A 12,893-nucleotide genomic window follows, 5' to 3' on the forward strand; every position below is an offset into this window, starting at 1 on the left:
ATGTGCAGGTTTGTTTCATATGTATACATGAAGATGCACATTATAATTATTTTTATTTTTTAGAGTAGGTCTTACTCTGTCACCCAGGCTGGAGTACAGGGGCACGGTCACAGCTCACTGCAATCTCAACCTCTGGAGCTCAGGTGATCCTCCTACCTCAGTCTCCCCAGTAGCTGGGACTACATGCACAACACCTGGCTAATTTTTGTATTTTTGCAGAGACGAGGTCTTGCCATGTTGCCCAGGTTGGTCAAGATGCACTTTTTTTCTTTGATACAGAGCCTTGCTCTGTTGCCCAGGCTGGAGTGCAGTGGCGTGATCTCGGCTCACTGCAACCTCTGCCTCCTGGGTTCAAGCAATTCTCCTGCCCCAGTCTCCCGAGTAGCTGGAACTACAGGTGCACACCATCACACCTGGCAAATTTTTGTATTATTACTAGAGATAGGGTTTCACCATGTTGGGCAGGCTGGTCTCAAGCTTCTGATCTTAAGTGATCTGCCTGGCTTGGCCTCCCAAAGTGCTGGGATGACAGGCGTGAACCACGCACCTGGCCCTTAAGATGCACATTTTAGAAGGAGATATATGAGACCAAGTATGTGATTCTTGAACCTCCTCATGCAAGACCCTTCAACCTGGTCACTGATATGAAAGGATGGAGAAATTGTACATTCAAAGGGTTTGACAGGAAGATTTATTTGGATAGGCTGTGGGGTGTGGAGGTGGCTTCTTCCTTAAGCTCGTAATAGGGGCATTGAGAAGACAATATGGAGAGCTTGATGCGTGGGCCAGAATCTGAAAGGCAGAGTAGCCTGTAACTGGATTCAGGCCTGAAAAAGGCACAGCAACCTTGATAGCAGAGTAGAGGATGGTGGCAGGGAAGGTAAGTGTTGCTGCTCTGAAATGGGAGTTAGGCCAGCCGCAGTGGCTCATGCCTGTAATCCCAACACTTTAGCAGGCCGAGGTGGGCAGATCACTTGAGCCCAGAGTTCGAGACCAGCCTGGGCAACATGATGAAACTTTGTCTCTACAAAAAATTAGCTGGGCCTGGTGGCACGGGACTGTAGTCCCAGCTACTCAAGAGGCTGAGGTGGGGAGATCACTTGAGCCCAGGAGGTTGAAGCTGCAGTGAGTCATGACTGTGCCACTACACTCCAGCCTGGGAGTGAGTGACCCTGTCACCAAAAAAAGAGAATAGGCATTTTCCTAAAGAAGAAGAAGAAGGAGGAGGAGGAGGATATTAAAATCCCAGCACTTTGGAAGTCCAAGGTGGATGGATCACCTAAGTCAGGAGTTCAAGACCAGCCTAGCCAACATGGCAAAACCCTGTCTCTACTAAAAATACAAAAATTAACTGGGCATGGTGGTGGGCGCCTATAATGCCAGCTAGTCAGGAGGCTGAGGCAGGGAGAATTGTTTAAACTCAGAAGGTGGAGGTTGCAGTGAGCCAAGATTGCGCCACTGCACTCTAGCCTGGGTAACAGAGCCAGACTCTGTCTCAAAAAAAAAAAAAAAAAAAATTAAAATTGAAGGAATCCCCCTAAGGAGGTAGCCTACCAGCGTGAGTGGACCTCAGAGAAAGAGGAATATTTGGCTACGGGACACTGGGAATGGCCACCCAAAGGAGAGGCAATATACACATCCAGAGAGTTGTAGCTGCAGAGGCTGAGCAGGAGAATCTTTAAAGAACCCAGGACCTCTAAGAGAAACAATGGGCTTTACCCATCTACCAAGCCTGAGACAAAGCCACCTTACAACAGTACCAGTCGCGTAAGAATGTTCTTGTCTTCCTTACGGCTCTTCCCTGACTCCCCAGTTCCCTGCCTTCCACCCTGGGCAGGGTAGGAATCATAATTAGCAAACCTGAGGAAAGGGATATAGTCCAGATAGGAAAAGAGAAAAGAAGGACCATGCCTGACTTCGTGGAAGGAGGCAGCACTACTGCAGGAAGTCCTAGATCCAAAAGGATAGAAGTTGTACCTTTGTGTAAAGATTAAAATGTTGATTCATATACTGGGCTGAATATTTTTTACTGAATTAATGCTGTGTTTGCAAGCTAATGTGATATAAGACTTTTATTAACTACAATGGATGAGAAAAGTCATGGGGCTAGCCTAAGTTTTTGTGCAGGAGTAAAAGGAATTTCCCCACTAAGGACAGTGGGAGAAGAAAATAAAGTTGCTTCTATTATTACACCCCTGAGTCTTGTTTAGTCGCATGCATGAATAATGACCTTTACCAAAGACATAACCTTTACCAAAAGGAAGGATTCTTTGTTTGTTTGTTTTGAGACAGGGTCTCACTCTGTTGTCCGGCGTGGGGTGCAGTCGCGCAGTCAGCTAATTTTTGTATTTCTTGTAGAGATGGAGTGTCGTGGTGTTACCTAGGCTGGTCTTGAACTCCTGGGATTAAGGAGTCCTCCTGCACTGGCCTCCCAAAGTGTTGGGATAACAGGCGTGAGCCACTACAACTGGCCAGAAAAGAAGGATTCTGAGAGAACCTGAGCCAGGAAAAAGTAACGGTAGAGGTAGAAAAGCAGAAAGCCAGTCATAGAAGCATAACATTCCACAGGCAAGAATGAAATGATAAAAGGAGAAAGAAATAGGAAAAAGAGATTAAAAAGCAATAAGCAAACATGGTTTACCTTTGAAACATTGAATAAAAGGAAGAAATGAATAAAGAAAAATTGAAGATTAGTCCAGAAAAGTTCAATGCTTATAAAAACACTAAAAACCATTTTATCTTATTTTATCTTATCTTATCTGACTTTATTTTATTTTATATTTTTTTGAGACAGGGTCTAGCTCTGTCCCCCAGGCTGGAGAGCAGGGGCATGATCTTGGCTCACTGACACCTCCCAGGCTCAAGCTATCCTCTCACCTAGGCTTCCTGAGTAGCTGGGACTACAGGCGTATGCCACCACACCCGCCTAGTTTTTGTATTTTTTGTAGAGATGGGTTATCACTTCATTGACCAGGCTTGTCTCAAACTCCTGAGCTCAAGTGATCCACCCGCCTCAGCCTCCCAAATTGCTGGGATTACAGACATGAGTCATTGCATCTGGCCTTATATTTTTTTTTGACACAGGGTTTCACTCTATGGGCCAGGCTGGAGTGGCATGATCACAGCTCACTGTAACCTCAAACTCCTTGGACTCAAGTGATCCTCCCATCTCAGCCTCCCAAGTGGCTGGGACCACAGGTACATGCCACCACACCTGGCTAATTTTTATATATTTAGTAGATATCAGGTCACATTGCCCAGGCTGGTCTTAAACTCTGGGCCCAAGCTCCACCTTCAAAAGTGCTAGAATTATAGGCATGAGTGGCCACCATGCCTAGCCTAAAAACTAGTTTCTGAAAAATGGCAAAATGCTTTATATCATTAACAATCAAGGAAAGAGAAAATAAAACCATACTGAGAAGCCACTTGATGCTTTTATCAGAGTTTAAGCCAAACTTTATATCCAGATTTGCAAAATTTAAAAGGTCTAATGATATTACATGTTGGCAAAGATGTGAAACAATGGGAGTTTTTAATTCACTTCTGATGGCTGTGTAAGTTGGTACAATCATTTTATAAAACATTTTGGAAATATGCAGTAAAATTGAAGATATGCCCATGACCCAACAATTTCATTCAAAATAGTCCACATTCTCAAACTCTTTGTTACTAGACCAATAAGATAAAGAGCTCATGCAAGGATGTAAGTCAACTATGTCCCTAAACATACTATTTAGAGATGAGCTGACTTTTTTTTTTTTGAGATGGAGTCTCGCTCTGTCACCCAGGCTGGAGTGCAGCGGCGTGATCTTGGCTCACTGCAAGCTCCGCCTTCCGGGTTCACGCCATTCTCCTGCCTCAGCCTCCTGAGTAGCTGGGACTACAGGTGCCTGCCACCACGCCCGACTAACTTTTTGTATTTTTAGTAGAGACGGGGATTCACCATGTTAGCCAGGCTGGTCTCGATCTCCTGACCTCGTGATTTTTAGTAGAGACGGGGATTCACCATGTTAGCCAGGCTGGTCTCGATCTCCTGACCCGCCTTGGTCTCCCAAAGTGCTGGGATTACAGGCATGAGCCACCACGCCCAGCTAAGCTGACATTTTTTAAGATAAGACTTCCTTAATGAAGGAGACAGTATGATGATATATATTCTTACACAAACTTCTTATCTCACTGCAGACTTGGATTAAATGGTTCACTGCCATAAGAAACTCACCCAGGTGCACAAGGAGACAAGTACCAGGAATTTTACAGAAGCATCGTTTATAATAGCAAAAATGGGAAATAACATGGCCATCAATAGAAGAATGGGTAGTAAACTGAGGAATATTCATATAATGAAAGACCAAGAAACAGTGAAAATAAGTTTAAGGATGTATCACATAAATATAATTTTTATTTATTTTATTTTTTTATTATACTTTATGTTCTAGAGTACATGTGCACAATGTGCAGGTTTGTTACATATGTATACATGTGCCATGTTAGTGTGCTGCACCCATTAACTTGTCATTTACATTAGGTATATCTCCTAATGCTAGTCCTCCCTGCTTCCCCCACCCCGCAACAGGCCCCGGTGTGTGATGTTCCCCTTCCTGTGTCCAAGGGTTCTCATTGTTCAATTCCCACCTATGAGTGAGAACATGCAGTGTTTGGTTTTCTGTTCTTGCAATAGTTTGCTGAGAATGATGGTTTGCAGCTGCATCCATGTCCCTACAGAGGACGTGAACTCATCCTTTTTTATGGCTGCATAGTATTCCATGGTGTATATGTGCCACATTGTCTTAATCCAGTCTGTCCTTGATGGACAGTTGGATTGGTTCCAAGTCTTCGCTATTGTGAATAGTGCTGCAATAAACATACGTGTGCATCTGTCTTTATAGTAGCATGATTTATAATCCTTTGGGTATATACCCAGTAATGGGATGGCTGGGTCAAATGATATTTCTAGTTCTAGATCCTTGAGGAGTCGCCACACTGTCTTCCACAATGGTTGAACTAGTTTACAGTCCCACCAACAGTGTAAAAGTGTTCCTATTTCTCCATATCCTCTCTGGCACCTGTTTCCTGACTTTTTAATGATCGCCATCTAACTGGTGTGAGATGGTATCTCATTGTGGTTTTGATTTGCATTTCTCTGATGGCGAGTGATGATGAGCATTTTTTCATGTGTCTGTTGGCTGCATAAATGTCTTCTTTTGAGAAGTGTCTGTTCATATCGTTTGCCCACTTTTTGATGGGGTTGTTTGTTTTTTTCTTGTAAATTTGATTGAGTTCTTTGTAGGTTCTGGATATTAGCCCTTTGTCAGATGAGTAGATTGCAAAAATTTTCTCCCATTCTGTAGGTTGCCTGTTCACTCTGATGGTAGTTTCTTTTGCTGTGCAGAAGCTCTTTAGTTTAATTAGATCCCATTTGTCACTTTTGGCTTTTGTTGCCATTGCTTTTGGTGTTTTAGTCATGAAGTCCTTGCCCATGCCTATGTCCTGAATGGTATTGCCTGGGTTTTCTTCTAGGGTTTTTATGGTTTTAGGTCTAACATTTTAATATCTAATCCATCTTAAATTAATTTTTGTATAAGGTGTAAGGAAGGGATTCAGTTTCGGCTTTCTACATATGGCTAGCCAGTTTTCCCAGCACCGTTTATTAAATAGGGAATCCTTTCCCCATTTCTTGTTTTTGTCAGGTTTGTCAAAGATCAGAGGGTTGTAGATGTGTGGTATTATTTCTGAGGCCTCTGTTCTGTTCCATTGGCCTATATATCTGTTTTGGTACCAGTACCATGCTGTTTTGGTTACTGTAGCCTTGTAGTATAGTTTGAAGTCAGGTAGCATGATGCCTCCAGCTTTGTTCCTTTGGCTTAGGATTGTCTTGGCAATGTGGGCTCTTTTTTGGTTCCATGTGAACTTTAAAGTAGTTTTTTCCAATTCTGTGAAGAAAGTCATTGGTAGCTTAATGGGGATGGCATTGAATCTATAAATTACCTTGGGAAGTATGGCCATTTTCACAATCACATAAATATAATTTTTAAAAAGCACGTTGCAGGCCAGACGTAGTGGCTCACGCCTGTAATCCCAGAACTTTGGGAGGCCAAGGTGGGTGGATCATCTGAGGTCGGGAGTTTGAGACCAGCCTGACCAACATGGACAAACCCCATCTCTACTAAAAATACAAAAAATTAGCCGGGTGTGGTGGTGCATGCCTATAGTACCAGCTACTCAGGAGGCTGAGACAGGAGAATCGCTTGAATCCGGGAGGCCAAGGTTGACATGAGCCAAGATCACACCATTGCACTCCAGCCTGGGCAACAAGAGCAAAACTCCATCTCAAAAACAAACAAACAAAAACAAAAACAAAAATTAGCTGGGTGTGGTGGTGGGTGCCTGTAATCCCAGCTATTCGGGAGGCTGAGGCAGGAGAATCACTTGAACCTGGGAGGCAGAGGTTGTAGTGAGCCGAGATCGTGCCACTGCACTCCAGCCTGGTGACAGAGCGAGACTCCATTTCAAAAAATAAAAATAAAAAGCAGTTTGCAGATGGATATATATAGTATGTTCCACTTCCATAAAGCTTAAAAGCATGCACAGTACTGGTATAGATTACTTAGGAACATACACAAATGTAGTAAAAGATTTTTAAGTGCTCAGGAATAAAAAATACTAAATTCAGAAAAGCGATTACCTCCTGAGGGAGCAGAAGAGATTACTATGTGGTAAGGGTGAACACAGGAAGCTTCAACTATGTTGGTAACATTTGATTTCTTAAGCTAGGTGTGGATACACAGATGAGTGTATTATTATCTTTGTAGCTTTTTTATTTTCAAAATCTTAAATAACAAATTTTTAAAATAAAAATAATTAATAGGAATTTTAATATACGTGTGGGGAATGGGCGAAAGAACAGCCAAGAAGGAGGCATAAAGGTTACAAGAAAATAACTTCACTCAGTCGAAATGATATCCCACTGATTTGAGGCTCAAGAAACTTTTCCTCTTTGTAACACTGAACAGACAAGTATAGTTGTTATGTTTTTGAAAGTTTAAGCCAAAATTTATATCTAAGAAAAAATAGCAGCAACTACCTCGAAGGTAAATTAGCAGCAGTTCCAGTAAGAAGTAACTACCCCCTTGGGAATGGTAGGGTAGAATCAACTCTACCTATCCTGGCTCTAAGCTACTTTTTCATACCAACCAAGAGAGGTCATCTTCTTGCCTCAACCCAGCCCCTCCTCTACCTAAATTCCTACCAGAGAAAGAGGCTTGGAAAAGCAGAACAGCTGGTTCTAAGTAAAAAGAGACTCGAAGATAATGCTAACATTGTCCAAATTGGGATTCACTCAAGCCAAACGATTAAATTGTCTTAGATGGCAATTTCGTTAATTGCATTCTCATTACATATTCTTTTATAAAACAGTTTTGTAGCCTTAAGGGGCACATGAAAACTTCTTAGTTTTACATTGAACTTACTTTGTGTGACTTTAAGAAAAAAAATCAAGATACTAAAATTTAGGGGAATTATGGCCAGGTGCAATGGCTCACACCTGTAATCCCAGCACTTTGGGAGGCTGAGGTGGGTGGGATCACCTGAGGCCAGGAATTTGAGACCAGCCTGGGCAACATGGGGAAATCCCGTCTCTACTAAAAATGCAAAAATTAGCCGGGCCTGGTGGTTCCCAGCTGAGGCAGGAGAATTGCATGAACTGGGAGGCAGAGGTTGCAGTGAGCCGAGATTGCACCACTGCACTCCAGCCTAGGCGACAAAGTGAGACGCTATCTCAAAAGTAAATAAATAAATAAAAAATTTAGGGGAATTAAAAACTGGAAATTAAGTTTTTCAAGTATACATCTCTCTGATAATAAAATAACCACTTACAGTGAAAAAAAGAAAAAAAAAGAATGGTTAACAAGTGGATCTACTCAAAAAGCAGAGCATCAAGCATTAGTAACCCTAAATAAATAGAAAATATGTTTTAGAATTTGAAAACATTAGTGAGGCAGATGGTATTTTTCAAAGATGGCTGCACCAGTATATTTCATCCCACATGTTTTTCTTATAATGTGATGTTGACATTTCTGCATTGAGAGATGGGGTCTGAGTTCCCTCTTCCTGAATCTGGGTGGACATTTGTAAAGGCCTCAACCAATAGAAGACATCATGAATGATACAATGTGACCTCAGAAGTTAAGTCATAAAAAAATTCAGATTCTGCTCTGTTTTCTCTTTCTAGGGACAAATGCCTTTGGAATCCTGATCTGACATGAAAAAAGTTCACCTGAAGCTGCCATCCTGGAAGACTATGAGATGGAGATGCCCAAGAAGCCCCAGGTAGTCCTAATCCCAATTGTTTAAGTCTTTCTAGTGTTAACCACCAGACATGTGATGGAGTAAGGACTTCAGATTATTCCAGTTCCCAGCTGTCTTAGTCAGGGTCCTCCAGAGAAGTTATCACATGATTACAGAGGCTGGCAAGTCTGACATCTACAGGGTAGACCAGCAAGTCGGAGACCCATGGAAGTTGATGTTGCAGCTTAAGTCCAAAGGCAATCTGCTGGCAGAATCCTCTCTTCTGTTTCCTCAGTGTGTTTTTACTTAAGAAACTGATTGGATGAGCCCCACCCACATTATGGAGGATAATTTACTTTACTCAAAGTTTACTTATTTAAATGTTAATCTCATTTAAAAAATACCTTCAAAGCAACATCCAGACTGGTGTTTAACCAAATATCTGGGTCCCATGACCTTGCTAAATTGACACATAAAATTAACCATTACACCAACCATCGAGCTACCCTGGCTAACACCAACTGGAACAGCAACAAGCTGCTCTGCCAAGTATGCGCAAATTATAGACTTGTGAGCAAAATATTGTTATTTTAATCCACTAGCTTTCAGGATAATTTGTTATTCAGCATTAGGAGCTAAAAGTGATATTTGTAAACCACAGTCTATTTGTGTATACATTTGTTGTTTCATTTTTTTTTTTTTTTTTTTTTTTTGAGATGGAGTCTCGCCCTGTCGCCCAGGCTGGAGTGCAGTGGCGCCATCTCAGCTCACTGCAAGCTCCGCCTCCCTGGGTCAAGCGATTCTCCTGCCTCAGCCTCCCAAGTAGCTGGGAGTACAGGCGCCGGTCACATGCCTGACTAATTTGTGTGTGTGTGTGTGTGTGTGTGTGTGATGGAGTTTCCGCTCTTGTTGCCCAGGCTGGAGTGCAATGGTGTGATCTCAGCTCACCGCAACCTCCACCTCCCGGGTTCAAGTGATTCTCCCGCCTCAGCCTCTCAAGTAGCTGGGATAACAGGTGCCCGCCACCACGCCCAGCTAACTTTATGTAATTTTAGTAGAGACGGGGTTTCACCATGTTGGCCATGTTGGTCTTGAACTCCTGACCTCAGGTGATCCACCCCTCTCGGCCTCCCAAAGTGCTGGGATTACAGGTGTGAGCCACCGTGTCTGGCCTCATTCACTTTTATTTTCACCTTTGTTTTGGGCAAGAAGGACATTAAAACATAATCACTAAAATTGGGAGCCAATCAGAATGGAGCAGAATCAGAGGCCCTCCTTGTTGGACTGGGTGTAAACTCCTTGGTTGTTAGATGTTGGAAGTCAGCAGTTATTTACCAATCAGTGTGGAATTACGTTAATATTTAACAAAACCAGTGCAGGCTAGGTATCAGCTAAGCATGAGGTATGATACCTTATTGTAGTGTTTTCAGTGGGCTTTCGCCCATTTGTTTAATCATCCTAACAGCCTTAGAAGAAAAACACAGCGACTTTGCCTTTGGTGAGAATGCACTGGACAATCTAAGCAGAGTCTGTTTTTCACTGGGCAGATCTCCAGGTATGAGTCTACCTCAACAACATGGTGTTTGTCTCATGATGGATGCTGCTCAGCCCTGAGACAGCAACTCAGCTCAAAGGAATTGCTCTGAGATTTTGAGACTCTGTGGAAGGGCACATGATGGAACCTGTTGCTGATCAGACACCTAAAGAACAAAACACACAAAAAATCATGTAGAATGTACCTTAAAGTTCTTTGAGTATTCAGCCATTCGAAGTCACAGATAAAATACCAGTAAGGAAACAATGTTTGTCTACCACACGGAAAAAGAGAAACTTGAAATTTGAGCTCATCAATGGCTCAGAATCTCACTCTCTTAAATGTGAAGTTAACCTGACCATTATGAAAAGCCATAGCTTAGAACAGAAGAAACTCTAATTAAACAGAGTCTAGTAAAATTAAAACAGGGCCCTTTACCTCATTGGTTTTATTTACAATCTCTTGTTGGTAACTATGAAAACAGATGGGTTCTGCTTTTTTGCTAGGTAAAAGTGTATTGCTATCTATGAAAGTCAAGGCATCACTCCAGGAAAAAGATCAGAGAGATCTTCAATCTACATTGTGCCTAAATGAATTTAGCAACAAACAAGCCCAAATAAGCACAAATTCATTTTGGATGGTCTGGGAATTTATTTCCTGACTTTAAAAAAGATCTTAAAATCCACACCCCAAATAATCTATAAATATAATTAACGTTGATTTTGCACAAACCAGATGCTGAAATTCTTGTGATAAAATAGCTCAGCGTTTATAAGGGCTTAAAACTTTCATATTTCAGTAGCAGGATATTGTTGATCTAACCTACATCTGATTGCAAACATTGTACTCACAATTACTTGCCCTGTGACTCTAGAATAACGAATTTAACCTCTGTGGACTTAGTATTAGCAGGAATTCTAATTTTAAGGTATGTATCTTTTTTGAAGTATAGGATACATCTTGAAGATTTGGTGGAACTATAGAACAAACAGCTAAATCTGTGGTAGCACCTATATTTTCTCTACCACCTTGTTTGAGTTATTGGTTCATAGTGGTTGGGAAAGGTAACTAGGATTTAGGAAGTACATCATGTAATATGTAAAGATGACATAAAAAGAATAAAGATGCCCTTCACAAAATTAGTTCTTCACAATCAAAACTAAAACAACTTGTTAAATGCAGTGCTGTGCATTTAGCTGACAGTTAATAAAAACTCATTGAATGGGTGGATGAACTAATTCATCCATCAGTGAGATAAACTAGGAGGAACTAGCTGGAAATCCAAGGCAGAACAAATCCATTTCTTAAGTATCTGGTTGTTCAGAACAAAGTAGTTTTGAGGATTAAATTACATATCAGGAATATTGCTTCAGATCCACGTTTCACTTTTGTTGGCTAATGTCTCCTTAAGATTAGTAGTGAAGTGCTCTTGGAATAAAGCCAAGCAATGGAGTTAGTTTCTTCCTCCTTTATTTCTGGTAATGTCAAAAGCAAACTGGGATTTAGCAAACCTGAGGCTGGCTTTAAACAAACAAACAAACAAAGACTTAGAATCATAGACTCATTTACTGTAACAGTTGTGAGACAGAAACAATGCGTACATCTTAAAAACATTTAATGCTTGTTTAAAAAAAGCATTGCTGAGTAAAAAAAAATGAAGTTGCTTAAATGATGTTTGTAGTCTGACATTTACATAAATAAAAGCCAAAATAATTCTATGTATATGTACAAATCTATAACAATATATAAAAATGGTAAATTCTGGTGGTGGGGAGATGAGGCCAATTTTGATCCATTTAATTGCTGTGATTTGCTTCCATTTTGTTAATTTCCTCAACAAGATTTGTGAATCAGACAACCAATATATTTAAATCTAACGACTAAGTCTTTCCTATTTCACTAAATTACGTTTTATACCTGTTAAGAAAAAGAGTACTTCTGAAATGTGTGATTTAGGAATGTTTTTAAGCTTTAAAAATTATATTTTCCTACATTTAATCTTTACAAACCCTCAAAGATTAGTTTCTTTCAATGTTGAGTATCTTCTTTAATACATTCCCTATGGGGGCTTCCTTTAAATAGTGTAGCTCACAGGCAAGGTAATCACTTTAACTATACAAAGGCAATGCCTTTTTCTTAGAACACTCTTAAAAAGAAGAGTGTCTCTCTTAAGAGCATCTCTCTGTTTTGTTGCTGATTTATAGCCTAATAATACAAATGAAATATGCAATGGGACATCTTATAGCAAGACAGCTGCAATTTTTTAAAAAGCTGAAGGATATGTCAGAATGAGGTTATATGTAATCAAACCAGGTTATATTTTACAAGGGATGAATCACCCTATTTACAGGCAGTGGAAAGTTTTAAACTTTTGACAGGAGATTTTCTGTGGTCCTTCCAAAAATAGAAAAAGGCAGCTGGGTGCCCAGCCTGGGAGAAGACCCTCAGGTTTTAGTGAGACTCACTGACTACTAAAAACACTCCTGGAATCCCAGGACTGAGTGCACCCACCTGTTGAAAAAGGAATGAGAATCTGTGAGCATTTGGTTACAAATCCTACTGCATTAACAGAAAGCCCACAAAATATTATAAAGGGGGAAAAGCAGCTGAAAAACTGTCAGGCAGAAATAAGAGTAATGATGAAATGGTAGCTGGTTTTGGAAATACACATGATTGCATGTGTTATTAAGCAGGAATTGAAAAACTTGTGCAAAGCAAACATTTAATACAATCTAACACATACTGATCATGTATTAAATGTGTATATATTCTAATTTTCATTATATATAAATATATAATTATATATATAATTATATATAAATGGTTCTAACACATATGTATTTTATATAACACATATATGACAAACACTTGTATAACCTCTAATAACCTCAATACTTTCACATACTTTGTCTTGTTTAATTCTTATCAAAATTGATGATATATTACCATAGTCCTCTTTCACAGATAAGGAAATTTATTGGAAAGGTGAAATGATTTGCTTATGGTCACAAGGTTGGAGAAGTGGTATAGCTAGAATTTGAACCTCCATTTTCTGAATCCAGAATGTATAACTATT

At 40.4% G+C, this 12,893-nt stretch overlaps 1 long non-coding RNA gene across 1 annotated transcript in view; it reads left to right on the plus strand.

The window, feature by feature from the left end:
* The window catches only part of LOC116271268, a 16,001-nt gene extending 6,071 nt beyond the window's left edge, over window positions 1–9,930 (plus strand). Inside the window, exons 2-3 of the long non-coding RNA XR_004179725.1 lie at window positions 8,228–8,325; window positions 9,749–9,930. This is a non-coding gene — a long non-coding RNA (uncharacterized LOC116271268). The remainder of the gene's footprint in view (window positions 1–8,227; window positions 8,326–9,748) is intronic.
* Window positions 9,931–12,893: the final 2,963 nt, after the last annotated feature.

Source organism: Papio anubis, chromosome 1 (assembly GCF_008728515.1).
Source record: "Papio anubis isolate 15944 chromosome 1, Panubis1.0, whole genome shotgun sequence".
Lineage (NCBI taxonomy): Eukaryota > Metazoa > Chordata > Mammalia > Primates > Cercopithecidae > Papio > Papio anubis.